This window comes from Odocoileus virginianus, chromosome 5 (assembly GCF_023699985.2).
Source record: "Odocoileus virginianus isolate 20LAN1187 ecotype Illinois chromosome 5, Ovbor_1.2, whole genome shotgun sequence".
In the NCBI taxonomy this organism is placed as follows: domain Eukaryota; kingdom Metazoa; phylum Chordata; class Mammalia; order Artiodactyla; family Cervidae; genus Odocoileus; species Odocoileus virginianus.
This window is the reverse complement of record NC_069678.1, coordinates 31,301,831-31,317,239: the sequence shown is the minus strand read 5'-3', so window position 1 is coordinate 31,317,239 and position 15,409 is coordinate 31,301,831. Positions and strand designations below refer to the sequence as shown.

General features: G+C 41.6%; 1 long non-coding RNA gene and 1 pseudogene across 1 annotated transcript; one reads left to right on the top strand and one right to left on the bottom strand.

The window, feature by feature from the left end:
* Positions 1 to 824: 824 nt before the first annotated feature.
* Positions 825 to 1,879, top strand: LOC110145639 (high mobility group protein B1 pseudogene; annotated as a pseudogene).
* Positions 1,880 to 3,832: 1,953 nt separating this feature from the next.
* Positions 3,833 to 6,389, bottom strand: LOC139035049 (uncharacterized). The gene is made up of 2 exons (XR_011487560.1): positions 6,174 to 6,389; positions 3,833 to 4,082 (listed from the first exon to the last, which is right to left on the bottom strand). It is a non-coding gene; the product is annotated as an uncharacterized lncRNA (long non-coding RNA).
* Positions 6,390 to 15,409: the final 9,020 nt, after the last annotated feature.

Sequence of the window (15,409 nt, the reverse complement as noted above, 5' to 3'; positions counted from 1 at the left end):
TCCTGCTTACCCGGCTCGGCTCAGCTGATCGTGTCTCCTCATGGCATGTGAGTGTTTCAGGGTGTGCTCAGGGTTTATCTCCTTTGTGTTTTGACTGGAGTCAAGGGTGAGGAAACCTGAGTGCTGCTCCGAGTTTTTTTAGCAAACCAAAAAAGCACAAGGGTGTATTCATAATTCATTCACCATTCATTCATTGTCCATTGTGTGCTGGGTACTGAAACCACTGAGGCAAAAATAATAGACACTGTGTGGAGACACGTGTGTCTTCACAGAATTGAAATAACAGCAAAGGAGGAAGGCATTTTAAGGCAGCCTTTTATGTATGTGATTTACTTATCATTGAGTTACCTAGTAGACATAGTTGATGGGACATTTAGACAAGAGTGATAAGACAAAGATGGAGCGTCATTGTCCTGAATAGCAGCTATTAATTGCTCTAGCACAGCAGTTGTCAAACTGAGGCAATTTTGCTTCCCTCTCCTGCCCCAGAGAGAGACATTATTGGATGTTACAACTGAGACAGTGCTCCATAGTGGTTAGATGTCAAGGATGCTGCCAAACATCCTACAGTGCTTAGGACAGTCCCCCATAACAAAGAATTATCGGGTCTAAAATGCCAACAGTTCTGAACTTTAGACTCCTTGGCTAGTGTATGTGTCAACTGTATGTTTCTGAGAAAGCAACTATCAAGAAAGCTTCCTTTAGCCTGATGTTTATTACTGTTAGGTGCAGCAGACATTCAGTGAGGGCTCACTATATGCCAGGTATTTATTGTAAACAGTTTAAATGGATTATTTCATTTAATCATCAAAAACTCTATGCTGAATAGAGACAGTGCAGAGGCAAGTGAAAGCCGGATGGGCACTTGGCAACTCTCTGCCTCTCGGAGGAAAGATAATTAAAAATGGCCAAAGGAAATCCTAAGAGGCAAAATGTCGTCATATGCGTTCTTTGTGCAAACTTGCCAGGAGGAGCACAAGAAGAAGCACCTGGATATCTCAGCCAACTTCTCATAGTTTTCTAAGAAGTGCTCAGAGAGGTGGAAGACCATGTCTGCTACAGAGAAAGGAAAATTTGAAGACATGGCAAAGGCAGACCAGGCCCATTATGAAAGAGAAATGAAGACTTCTATCCCTCCTAAAGGGGAAACAAAAAAGTTCAAGGATCCCAGTGCACCCAAGAGGCCTCCATCAGCCTTTTCTTGTTTTGTTCTGAGTATTGTACAAAAATCAAATGGGACCATCCTGGCCTGTCCATTGGTGATGTTGCAAAGAAACTGGGAGAGATGTGGAATAACACTGCTGCAAATGACAAGCAGCCCTATGAGAAGAAGGCTGCTAAGCTGAAGGAAAAGTACGAAAAGGTTATTGCTGCATACCGTGCTAAAGGGAAGCCTGATGCAGCAAAAAGGGAGTCATCAAGGCTGAAAAAAGCAAGAAAAAGAAGGAAGAAGAGAAAGATGAGGATGAAGAGGAAGAAGATGATGATGATGATGATGAATAAGTTGGTTCTAGTGCAGTTTTTTTTTCTTGTCTACAAAGCGTTTAACCCCACTGTACACAACTCACTCCTTTTAAAGAAAAACATTGAAATATAAGGTGTGTAAGATTTGTTTTTAAACTGTACAGTGTCTTTTTTTGTATAATTAACACAGTACCAAATGTGTCCTGATGGTATTTTCAATAGCCACTAATCTTGCCTGGTGCAGGATGGGGGTTGTAGATAGGCATGGAAATTTAAAGCAGGTTCTTGTTGGTATGCGGCATAAATTAGGTATATATGCGGATGGTAGTTTTTTCATCTTCAGTTGTCTCAGATGCAGCTTATATGAATAATTGTTGTTCTGTTAACTGAATACCACTCTGTAATTACAAAAAAAGAAAAAATTGCAGCTGTTTTGTTAACATTCTGAATTCTTCTAAGTAAACACAATTTTTAAAATTAGTATTGTCCTTTTCATAGGTCTGAAAATTTTTCTTTTTAAGGGAAGTTAGTCTTTTGCTTTTGCCTATTCTGGATCACACAAATTATTACAGTGTTTATCTTTCATATAGTTAGCTTATAAAAAGCTTTTGTCTATGCACCCTGCATACCCATGATGAGGGTATAAAAGTTGAATTGAGACAGTTTTCACCCATAACTGAAACTTAAATCTTGACCAGTTAATAGCAGATTTCACATAGCTCAGTTACATTTCCAAAGTGAAGAGTAATGGGATTACTCACAGCATGGGATTATTAGAATCAAACATTTTGAAAGTCTATCTTTGAAGGGCTAATAGAAAAGTATGTCTAATCTTTACATGAAGACTCTATGCTCTTTAACTCCTGTTACCATGTAATGGCAGTTTTATTTGCAGTTCCCATGTTAAAGACTTGAGAATGTATCCCCAAAAGCGTGAGCTTAAAATACAAGACTGCTGTATTGTTTTTTTGTTGATGTTTGTCCCAGCAAAGGCTCTGGGGGGAAAAGTGTTGGCTATAAATGTCTTCTATTTATCTAAATACAGACTGTTTAGGAAACTTGAGACCGTTGGTTAAAGGTATTTTTAATTAATTAGATTGACTTTTAAAATTGTATCAGTTCAGTTCAGTTGCTCCCGTGTCCAACTCTTTGCGACCCCATGAATCGCAGCACGCCAGGCCTCCCTGTCCAATGCCAACTCCTGGAGTTTACTCAAACTCATGCCCATCGAGTCAGTGATGCCATCCAGCCATCTCATCCTCTGAAGTCCCCTTGTCCTCCTGCCCCCAATCCCTCCCAGCATCAGGGTCTTTTCCAATGAGTCAACTCTTCGCATGAGGTGGCCAAAGTATTGGAGTTTCAGCTTCAGCATCAGTCCTTCCAATGAACACCCAGGACTGATCTCCTTTAGGATGGACTGGTTGGATCTCCTTGCAGTCCAAGGGACTCTCAAGAGTCTTCTCCAACACCACAGTTCAAAAGCATCAATTTTTCGGCGCTCAGCTTTCTTCACAGTCCAACTTTCACATCCATACATGACCACTGGAAAAACCATAGCCTTGACTAGATGGACCTTTATTGGCAAAGTAGTGTCTCTGCTTTTTAATATGCTATCTAGGTTGGTCATAACTTTCCTTCCAAGGAGTAAGCGTCTTTCAATTTCATGGCTGCAATCACCATCTGCAGTGATTTTGGAGCCCAAAAATTGTATACCACATTTTAAATCAGGTATATCTTCCTATATTATGGGTTGCCCCTTTATAAATTGAATAGACCTGAGGGAAAAAGACACTTTGTATTTCGGTATGAACTATCTGATTTATTTGAATTTTACTTTTGTTTACAAAACTCAAGCTCATTCATTAGGGTCATATGTTTATCTACTTAGCAGTTTGGGGAACAATTTGGCAACTTTGTGGCTTTTGAGATTATTGTTCTCTTAAAGTGCCGGTGTTTTAAAATAACATTCTTGTAATTTTACATGCTTTTCTGAGGGACTGCTGTTTTATTATAGAATTTTGACTTGGGTTCTTTCCATTTGCTTTTGTCTCTGTAATTTCAGGAGGAATACTGAGCATCTGAGTCCTGGATGATACTAATAAACTAATTTCAGAGGTTTAAAAGAAACAAAAACAAATTCTATGATGCAGTCCGAAAACTTTTTGGCCCCAAGGACAGGTTTCATGGAAGACTGCTTTTCCATGGACAGGGGGCAGGGAGGGGGATGGTTTTAGGATGATTCAAGTTCATTACATTTATCATGAACTTTATTCCTATTGTTATTACATCAGCTCCAGCTCAGATCATCAGGCAGTAGTATCCCAGAGACTGTGTATCCCTGCTATAGAGTAGGTAGTATTAGCTCTGCTTTACAAAGGAAGAAACAAGTTTATTGAGATTAAGAAACTTGGCCAAGATCTAATTCCTAACAAGTGACAGTGCAGGGAGTTGAATCCAGGACGCCTGGCTCTTCATTCTTCACTACCAGAAATGGTTAGTATCTCTAACTTAGAGTCAAGCACTCCCTTCAGCTGGCCCTTAGCTCCGGAGAAGTTGCTGGCACGACAGCCTGAGCTAGCTGGGTCCTCCACTGGCTACGGGCTTCTGCTGGAGGCCTGCTGGAGGGAAAAAAACAGGTTAATTTAACAGTACGTTAGTCATTCAGTCATGTGCGACTGTTTGGGACCCCATGGACTGTAGCCCACCAGGCTCTTCTGTTCATGGAATTCTCCAGGCAAGAATTTAACAGTATAATTCAGCCCAAACTTGGGAAAAGAGAATTTGATACTACATTAAATATCAGCATCTAGTTTAGGATGAATGGTTCTCCCACATGGGTGTGCAGCTGGCTCATTAATCTGACCCGATTAAACTGGATCAACCAAAACTGTTAGTCATATCTAATTTAGCAATGATTGTGTTGATAGAGTGAGCCACAGCACTATAAATAGCAGAATGGAGCTAATAGGCTCTGATGCTGTCAGCTTTCATTAGCTTACACTTCAGTTTTACTTTTCATTTACACTTCTGCTTTACTAAGAGCTTCTGGGCAGCTTGGGGTAAGGTTTTTAGGCTCAGACTGTGCTTTTTGTCAGTTTGGTGTTCTCCGAGTGCAAAGCAACAGTCCACTGTCATCCATACCTTTGCTAGCATTACGATGCCTGAACGCTCCTAGACCGTAATTTGATCTAGTTCCTTAACCCTATAGTCTAGCTGATAGAAGGTAATGGAACACCACATCTGCCCATGTGATAGGGCAGAATTCTTCTGTCTTCTCACCTGAGTACAACAGGCTTGTGCCACCCAGAAGAATGAAAAGGTAACTCAGAATATGTGGGGTCCGTATAGCCCAAGCGGATATCCTTATGAAGAAGAGGAAGTATGGGCCCCACAGATAGCAGGTTAGTGTGAAGCGAGTGTGGTTTTGGTCCCAGTAAGTTTCTAAAATGACTTGCTCTGAGAATGGTATATGTGTGTTTCATTTTGAGGTCCTAGGAATTTTCAAGTAACTTCCGTAGAATTCCTGTTTGGCTGACAGGAAAGACACCTTTGTCTTAGGGCCAGTAACAGCTTCTAAGAGGGGGCTAAATGTGAAAGATGTTGATTTTCTTTTTTTATTGTGTTCATAGTATGAGCTGTTATCATGTAAAGGAAGGTTGGCAGGTGAAGGTATTTGGTGGGTGATCATTGTTTTTCTTCTTATCAAGACTGGTGTGTTACGTCTCCCCCATATCATTCAGTAGGTCTCTTGGACACTATTTCATTAATTACCTCTCTGAATTCCTGGGGTCAGTGTCTGGCTTTTTTTTTTTTTTTCCTCTTGTCCTTTAAAAAGTTACAGAGACGTTGAATATCTTGAGCTAAATGACAATGAAGTAAGAGATCATAGCCCCTATTATTTATTGATAACAGTATGCTAAGAACAGTACTGAATGCTTTAAATGTGCTCTCTCTTTTCATCTGTACAACAACTCTTTTATTTATTCATCCTCATTTTACAGAGCAGAAAAGTTTATATTAAGCAATACAAGTTGAGTTAAGTGTGGTAAGAAGGCAGCTGGGTAGCTAGACTGGGATTTGAACACATGTCTGCTGATACCAAGTTTCCTGTGATTAACCACTCTCCTGCACTGGGGATCCTTCTTGGGCTCAGAATTTAGCTGAAGGATTATAGAGCATAAGGAAAAATGAATAAGAAGTGAAAGAATAGAGCAGGGGTAAAGGAATGAAACTTTCCACCAGGAGACAGATAACAGTTTGTTTCCATTTTTCTCAGCCAGGTTCTGCTTCTGTATTTCACAACACTTCTAAAAAGTGGCAATGTGCTCTAGGCAAGCTGATGTCACCTTCCAGATATACAGTATAATATTTCATAATCCTAATTTTTAAGGGCACACACCTAGAGCATTTTACTAGTGTTACAGATCTCAGGCTTATTTCAGATAGAATTTCTCTCCCTTCTCTTTTCCCTTTAAGAGGCAAATAAAAGTTTAAGTAAGACTTACCTAAGAAGCTACTACAATTGTAGTAGTCATTTGATCAGAGATATAATATGTTGAACTGTAATTTCTATCCAAAAGTCTGAATGTTTTTAGACAGATGTTTCCCGATACTTCAGCTTTGCAGTCTTTTCACAGACCATAAATCTTTAGGGGGAAATAGAAATATTTGTTCTTCTTGAATGTTTTCCAATACTTCTTGGCTCTTACCTGCTTTTGACTCAGCTGTTAAACCTGCAAAATTTTCACCTGATTTATCTGCAAAAGAAGGTTGTGGGGCAGTAGTTGAATAAGCTGGTACTTCAGTGTAATGTCTAATAATAGCTAATATTTATTGAGCACTCAACTATCTGGCCCAGTGCTAAAGCTGGGTACCTCACACTGTTATTCATTCTTGCAACTCAATATGTAGGTAACAGTGTCATCCCTTTTACGGATGATAAAACTGAGGTTCAGTGAGATTTGGAAACTAGCGCAGTTAGTGACAGAGCCTACACTCAATCACAGGTCTGACTCCAAAGTCAATATTTTCAGTTTTGCCTCAGTGGTATCTGTGTTGTAACACTCCCAATGCCTCAGCTGGTGTTAGAAAGTCCCCATTATTTTTCTCATATCCTAGAATTTGCTTTCATTTGCCCTTTGCTCCAGCCACCTCACATTGGTTTACTCATCATACCCCAGGCATGCTTCACCCTTTTTTTTTTTTTTCGGCTGCACTATGTGGCATGTGGAATCTTAGTTCCTTGACCAGGGATTGAACCCGTGTCCCCTGCAGTGGAAGTGAGGAGTCTTAACCACTGACCACCAGGGAAGTCCCTGCTTTACCTTTTTAGGTAACAAATTTGTCTTGGATTTAATAGATATAGGGCATTCCTTAAATATGCGGAAAGTTAAAGAAGAACAGATAGTTCATAGTCAAGTGAAATCCATTTCCTTTTTATAGTTTAAGTATTTCAAATATTCACTCTTCTCCAAAGAATCTCTACTGAGTCCCAAAGTTGTTCAGTTCAGTTCAGTTCACTTGCTCAGCCATGTCTGACTCTTTGCAACCCCATGAATCGCAGCACGCCAGGCCTCCCTGTCCATCACCAACTCCCGGAGTTGAACTCAAGTTCATCGAGTCGGTGATGCCATCCAGCCATCTCATCCTCTGTCGTCCCCTTCTCCTCCTGCCCCCAACCCCTCCCAGCATCAGGGTCTTTTCCAGTGAGTCAGCTCTTCACATGAGGTGGCCAATGTATTGGAATTTCAGCCTCAGCATCAGTCCTTCCAATGAACACCCAGGACTGATCTCCTTTAGGATGATCCCAATTTGTAATTCATAAAGAAAATAGAAGTAATTAGGCAAATATACCATTTTCGCCACTTGCCAACCCAATTAATAAATGTAAGTACATTTGCTCTTATTCTTACCTCCGCCCCTCTAATCTTAGAGTTGAGGTTGGCAAACTATGGTATCTGGGTCTGCTGAATGCTTTTGTGAATAGAATTTCATTGGAAGGCAACTATGCCCACTTGTTCATGTATTACCTATGGCTTTTTCTGCAGTTTGAAGGTAGAGCTGAGACTCTGTGACACAAAAAACCCTAAAGTATTTACTATTTGGCCCTTTAAGAAAAGTTTGCTAATCCCTGTCTTAGAAGATGGAATGGTCCTCACATGATCAAGGCTAATCTTTTTCATTCTTAATCTTGTTCTCTTCTCTTTCTTCAGATCATTTAGGCTTTCCCTTTGCCTTCTGCCTCTCCAACTCCCTTGGCCCCTTTCCTTCAGTCTATCAGTATGCTACGTTCAAAATACCAGCCTTAAGACAAAACAGAAAAAGCAAAATGAAACTTTCCTTTTCGTCTTTCAAGTCTCATGACCTTGCCTTATTTCTCGTCTTCCCTACTGAACTGCTTCTTAAAAGTGTTGCTTTCATGATTGATCTCACATTCCTCAACTTCTAGTCACTTCTCAAATCACTTCAGCCTTGCTTTTGTCCTCCTCATTTGCTGTTAATTAACTAAACCAATCAGTTTAATTAATCAATTACACTATTTAATTAATCAATTAGAATATTTGTTGGGTTACCACCATGTTCCAGATTCTGTACTAGGCTCTGAGGACACAATCGGGTGAACCAAATTGGCAGAAATTCTTGCCATGAGGAATTTATAATCTGGTTGGGGAGACAGACAATAAACAAAATAAATAAGCAAAATATTCAACATATTAGAAAGTGATAAGTGCTACTGAGGAAAATCAATCAGGGAGATATGAAGTGCTGGTTGAAAGTGGGAAGTTCGGATTTTAAAGGCGTGGTCATGGAAGGATTCAGTGAGAAGATGGCATTTGAACAAAGATCTAAAGGACATGAGTGAGCGAATCCCCGGCAGAGAGAACAGCAAGGGCAAGAGCCCTGAAGTGGGTGCATGTCTAGGATGTTCAGGAGCAATGTGGCTGGAGTGAATGGGAATAAAGGGCAGAGTGATAGGAGACGGGGCTGCAGCGTCGAAGGAGAGATCTGTCCTTTAGAGACCCGTATGCCGTTTAAAGGATTCTGGCTTTTACCCTGAATGATTTGGAACATTTTCAGTCAAGAAGTGATACGATGTGACTTAGCATTTTAAAGATCCTTGTGGTGGTTGTTAAGACTAGACCACAGTTAACAAAGGCAGAATGAGGAAAGTCAGTTGGGAGATTGTTGCAACTATCCCCAGGTGATAGTGGCTTGGATGTGGTAGGGTGATGAAGAGCTGTTCCAGTTCGCAGTATGTTTTCATGGTAGAGGTGACAAGATTTGCGACAGATTAGGTGTGGTATATGACATAAAAAGGGGGGCTGTAGTTAGTTGCTCCAGTCGTGTCCAACTCTTTGTGACCCCGTGGACTGCAGCCTACCAGGTTTCTCCCTCCATGGGATTTTCCAGGCAAGAATACTGAAGTGGGTTGCCATTCCCTTCTTCAAGGGATCGTCCCGACCCAGGGATTGAACCTGCCCCTCTAACGTCTCCTGCATTTTGGCACACGAGTTCTTTACTACTAGTGCCACGTAAGAGGGGGGCATCAAGGATAAATCCAAGGTTTTTAGGCTGAGGGACTGGAAAGGTAGAATTGCCATTAATTGAGAAGAAGTTTGTATGTGGAGCAAGTTTGGGGGAAAGATCAGGAGCTTGTTTGGGACACGCCTTTTACATATTCAAGTGAATATGTTGGATATGTAAGTCAAGAGATCAGTGGAGATGTCAGGGTTAGAGATAAACTTGTGCAGGTCAGCATATCAATCAGAAAGTGGAAAGTGGAGCCCCTCAGTCGTGTCTGACTCTTTGCGACCCCATGGACTGTAGCCTGCCAGGCTCCTCTGTCCATGGGATTTTCCAGGCAAGAGTACTTGAGTGGGGTGCCATTTCCTTCTCCAGGGGATCTTCCCAACCCAGGGATCAAACCTGGGTTTCCCGCATTGTAGACAGACACTTTACCATCTGAGCCATCAGGATAGTCAAGTTAAAGCCAAAAATGAGCTATGATTGTAACAGGAGTGGCTGAGATAGAGAAGAGAAGTGTATAGGCTCTGTGTCCTGGGGTACACCAGTTTTAAGAGATTGAGAAAATGAGGAGGAACAGAGTCCAAAAAAGCCACAAACAATGAGACAGAAAGAGAATCAGGAGACATGGTGTCATGGAAGCCAAGTGAGGGAAGTGATTCTAGGAGGACGAAGCAAAGAGTGGGGGTCCAGGATTGCAAACTGGTCAAGTAAGAGGAAGACAGAGACTTGACTGTTTAACTTAGCACTATGCGGGTCAGTGGTGACCTTGATTAGAGCAGTTTTGATGGAATGGTGGGTATAGATGCCTGATTGGAGTGTGCTCAAGAGAATGAGAGGAAGAACTGATAACAGGGAGGAAAGAAACATTTTGAGTTTTACCATGAAAGGCAGCAGTGAAACAACTTCTAAGGGACAAATCCAAAGACAAGTCATTTCTGTGTTTTTTATCTGTTATTTTCGACACTATGGACTCTTCAGTGTAGTTCAGTCACTCAGTCATGTCTGACACTTTGCAACCACATGACTGCAGCATGCCAGGCTTCCCTATCCAACTCCCAGAGCTTGCTCAAATTCATGTCCACTGAGTGGGTGATGCCATCCAACCGTCTCATTCTCTGTCGTCCCCTTCTCCTCCCACCTTCAATCTTTTCCAGCATCAGGGGCTTTTCCAATGAGTCAGTTCTTCGCATCACGTGGCCAAAGTATTAGAGTTTCAGCTTCAGCATCAGTCCTTCCAATGAATATTCAGGACTGATTTCCTTTAGGATTGACTGGTTTGATCTTCTTGTAGTCCAAGGGACTCTCAAGAGTCTTCTCCAATATCACAGTTCAAAAGCATCAATTCTTCAGTGCTCAGCTTTCTTTATAGTCCAACTCTCACATCTGTATATGACCACTGGAAAAACCATCGCTTTGACTAGATGCATCTTTGTTGGCAAAGTAATGTCTCTGCTTTTTAACATGCTGTCTAGGTTGATCATAACTTTTATTCCAAGGAGCAAGCATCTTTTAATTTCATGGCTGCAATCACCATCAGCAGTAATTTTGGAGCCCCCAAAAATAGAGTCTGTCACTGTTTCCATTGTTTCCCCATCTATTTGCCATGAAGTGATGGGACCAGATGCTGTGATCTTAGTTTTATGAATGTTGAGTTTTAAGCCAGCTTTTTCACTCTCCTCTTTCACTTTCATCAAGGGGCTCCTCAGTTCCTTTTCACTTTCTGCCATAAGGGTCTGCGTATCTGGAGGTCTGTCCTCCATCTGTGTATCTGAGGTTATTAGTATTTCTTCCAGCAATCTTGATTCCAGCTTGTGCTTTATCCAGTCCAGCATTTTGCATAATGTTCTTTCAGTTCAGTTCAGTTGCTCAGTCATGTCTGACTCTTAGGGACCTCATGGACTGCAGCACACCAGGCTTCCCTGTCCATCACCAACTCCCGGACCTCATGGACTGCCGCACACCAGGCTTCCCTGTCCATCACCAACTCCCAGAGCTTACTCAAACTCATGTCCATCGAGTCGGTGATGCCATCCAGCCATCTCATCCTGTGTCATGCCCTTCTCCTCCTGCCTTCAATCTTTCCTAGCATCAGGGTCTTTTCCAATGAATCAGTTCTTTGCATCAGCTGACCAAAGTACTCTGCATATGATGTACTCTGCATATAAGTTAAATAAGCAGGGTGACAATATACAGTCTTGATGTACTCCTTTCCCTATTTGGAACCAGACTGTTGTTCCATGTCTGGTTCTAACTGTTGCTTCATGACCTGCATACAGATTTCTCTGTATACTCTGCATACAGAGTACTTTTTACATTTCTTTTTCTTGGGGATGGTGTGAAAATGCAAAAAGGCAAAATGTTTGTCCAAGGAGGCCTTACAAATATCCGAGAAAAGAAGAGACACTAAAGGCAAAGGCGAAAAGGAAAGATACCACTTATTTGAATGTAGAGTTTCAAAGAACAGCAAGGAGAAATAAGACAGTCTTCCTCAGTGATCAGTGCAAACAAATAGAGGAAAACAATACAGTGGGAAAGCCTAGAGATCTCTTCAAGAAAATTGGAGATACCAAGGGAACATTTAATGCAAAGATGGGCACAATAAGGACAGAAATGGTATGGACCTAACAGAAGCAGAAGATATTAAGAAGAGGTGACAAGAATACACAGAACTATACAAAAAGATCTTCATGACCCAGATAACCACGATGGTGTGATCACCTCCACTGGTTTCTAAAACTTCCTTCTGTCAATATCTGCATCTCTGTGCCTATGGAACCTCTCTGAAACAGGCATACACCAAAGCAAACTATCAGAGAATTGACATCCACAGGAGCAGCCTGCAACCAATAGCTAGTGGGAGGTGGTAGACAAATATTATAGCTCTTTTGTCCTTTGGTTGATTTGGGGGTACTCTGGGACAGCTGATTTTACACCATTATCCTGTGGACCCAGTGGTAGCTGGCTTTGAAACATACCCTCCATTGGTTGACTTCCCTTCTTTGCCTATGTTTTCACTCCCCATGTGAAGTTCCTGGCATCTCTCAAATAAATTACTTGCACTTGAACCCTTGTTTCAGAATGTACTTCTTGGGAAATGTAAACTAAGACATTGCATATATGGATATAATCTAAGAAATAAAGCTCAAATGGGCCCACATTAATAAATACTGATTTTTTACTTCAGTCAGTCAGTTCAGTCGTGTCCAACTCTTTGTGACCCTGTGGACCGCAGCATGCCAGGCTTCCTGGTCCATCAGCAACTCCCAGAGCTTATTCAACCTCATGTCCATCAAGTCAGTAATGCCATCCAACCATCTCATCCTCTGTCATTGCCTTCTCCTCCTGTCTTCAATCTTTCCCAGCATTAGGGTCTTTTCAAATGAGTCAGTTCTTCACATCACATGGCCAAAGTATTGGAGTTTCAACTACAGCATAGTCCTTCCAATGAATATTCAGGACTGATCTCCTTTAGGATGGACTGGTTGGATCTCCCTGCAGTCCAAGGGACTCTCAAGAGTCTTCTCCAACATCACAGTTCAAAAGCATCAATTCTTCAGTGCTCAGCTTTCTTTATAGTCCAACTATCACATCCAAACATGACTACTGGAAAAACCACAGCTTGGGCTGGACAGAATTTTGTTGACAAAGGAATGTCTCTGCTTTTTAATATGCTGTTTAAGTTGGTCATAGCTTTTCTTTCAAGGAGCAATTGTCTTTTAATTTCATGGCTTTTAATGTCTTTTACCTTAATGTCTTTTAATCATTTCCAGTGATTTTGGAGCCTCAAAAAAATAAAGTCTGTCACTGTTTCCATTGTTTCTCCATCTATTTGCCTTGAAGTACCATGATCTTAGTTTTCTGAATGTTGAGTTTTAAGCCAACTTTTTCACTCTCCTCTTTCATTCTTATCAAGAGGCTCTTTAGTTTTTCTTCACTTTCTGCCATAAGGGTGGTGTCATCTGCCTATCTGAGGTTACTGATATTTCTCCTAGCAATCTTGATTCCAACTTGTGCTTCTTCCAGCCTGGCATTTCTCATGATGTACTCTGCATGTAAGTTAAATAAACAGGGTGACAATATACAGCCTTGACATACTCCTTTCCTGATTTGGAACCAGTCTGTTGTTCCATGTCCAGTTCTAACTATGTATGCTTCTTGATCTGCATACAGATTTCTCAGGAGGCAGGTCAGGTGGTCTGGTATTCCCATCTCTTGAAGAATTTTCCACAGTTTATTGTGATCCACACAGTCAAAGGCTTTGGCGTAGTCAATAAAGAAGTAGATGTTTTTCTGGAACTCTTGCTTTTTTGATGATCCAACGGATGTTGGCAATTTGGTCTCTGGTTCCTCTACCTTTTCTAAATCCAGCTTGAACATCTGGAGGTTCATGGTTCATGTACTGTTAAAGCCTGGCTGGGAGGATTTTGAGCATTACTTTACTAGCATGTGAGATGAGTGCAGTTGGTGCAGTAGTTTGAACACTTTGGTATTGCCTTTCTTTGGGATTGGAATGAAAACTGATCTCTTCCAGTCCTGTGGCCACTGCTGAGTTTTCCAAATTTACTGACATATTGAGTGCAGCACTTTCACAGCATCATCTTTTAGGATTTGAAATAGCTCAACTGGAATTCCATCACCTCTGCTAGCTTTGTTCATAGTGATGCTTCCTAAGGCCTACTTGACTTCACATTCCAGGATGTCTGGCTCTAGATGATTGATCACACCATCATGGTTATCTGAGTCATGAAGATCTTTTTTGTATAGTTCTTCTGTGTATTCTTGCCACCTTTTCTTAATATCTTCTGCTTCTGTTAGGTCCATACCATTTCTGTCCTTTATTGAGCCCATCTTTGCATGAAATGTTCCCTTGGTATCTCTAATTTTCTTGAAGAGATCACTAGTCTTTCCCATTCTATTATTTTTGGCTTATAGTTCACATATTTGCAATTAAAAGCCTCTTCTTAAGAAATAGTTTTGGGCAATGTACCCAGGCACTAGAAAATGCAAAGGCTGAGAAAACCTCCTTTCTAAAATAATGCCTAGGCAGCTTTTCTTTTTCTACCTGTGGTAAGAAATATATATTTAGTCTTTTTTTGTTTCTGACAAAGTGAAGTCACTCAGTCATGTCCGACTCTTTGTGACCCCATGGACTGTAGCCTACCAGGCTCTTCTGTCCATGGGATTTTCCAGGCAAGAACACTGGAGTAAGTTGCCTTTTCCTTCTCCAGATCTTCCCTGACCCAGGGATTGAACCCGGATCTCTTGCATTGTAGGCAGATGCTTTACCATCTGAACCACCAGGGAAGTCTGTTTCTGACAAAACCCTTGTAAAAAACCCTTGTAACCAAAAAAAAAAAAAACAAAAACACAAAACCAAAAAGCCCCTTGTAAAAACACCCTTACTAAAACATTGTAAAACCCTTGGAATTTCCTCAGTGAAAGGGTGAGAGGAGCATCTTTTGTTATTCATGACAAATCTTATCTGAGTTTATGCTAATGAGGTGACTCCTGGTGGGCCTACAGATGCATTCTGGAGGGTGTAGGTGTTGGATACCTTGTAATTCAGTCAGTTAAGTAGCTCAGCTGTGTCCAGCTCTTTGTGGCACCGTGGACGCAGCACGCCAGGCTTCCCTGTCCATCGCCAACTCCTGTAGCTTGCTCCACCTCAGGCCCTTTCAGTTGGTGATGCCACCCAACCATCTCACCCTCTGTTGTCCCAAGGGTTGGAACTTTCCTCCCCACCCCTGGACAGCTGAGAAGGGGAGAGAGGCTTGAGATTGAACACCCTAATGGCTAGGGGTTAAAAGAAAGGGTTTGGGAAGCTTCAGAGTTGGTGAAGGGCTTCCCAGGTGGCTCAGTGGTAAAGAAATTGCCTGCCAATGCAGTAGACCTCAGTTCGATCCCTGGGTCGGGAAAATCCCCTGGAGGAGGAAATGCAACCCATTCCAGTATTCCTGAAGGAGGAAACAGACAGAACAGGCTCCATCTTGAAAGCAGGACTCCATCTTGGGCTGGACTGTGGACTGAGCTATGTGCCCAGTATCTGTGGAAACAACATACCAACCGGAAAACCAGACCCCCGGAAGGTAGAGCCCCAGGGATCGTACCTAGATTCTCCCTGGCCGAAAAGAATACCCTAATTATCTGTGTAACTGAATAGAGCCATAAATTCTATTATGCTTATTGGGGTATGACCACAGGCCTATTGATAATTGTCCACTGTTAACTACCTAGGCTTAAGGCATATGAATCATGGGTTAACTTTGATTATATCTTTCTTTTCCTTTGTTCAGACTAGTTTCAGGGAATTTGGGGAGGTGGGTTTGGGCATGTACACTCAGGGTATATAAGGTTTTCACAAAAACTGGTCAGGGTTCTTGGCTAAGACGAGAGTCTGCCTGGGGCCTGCCGGTGTAAT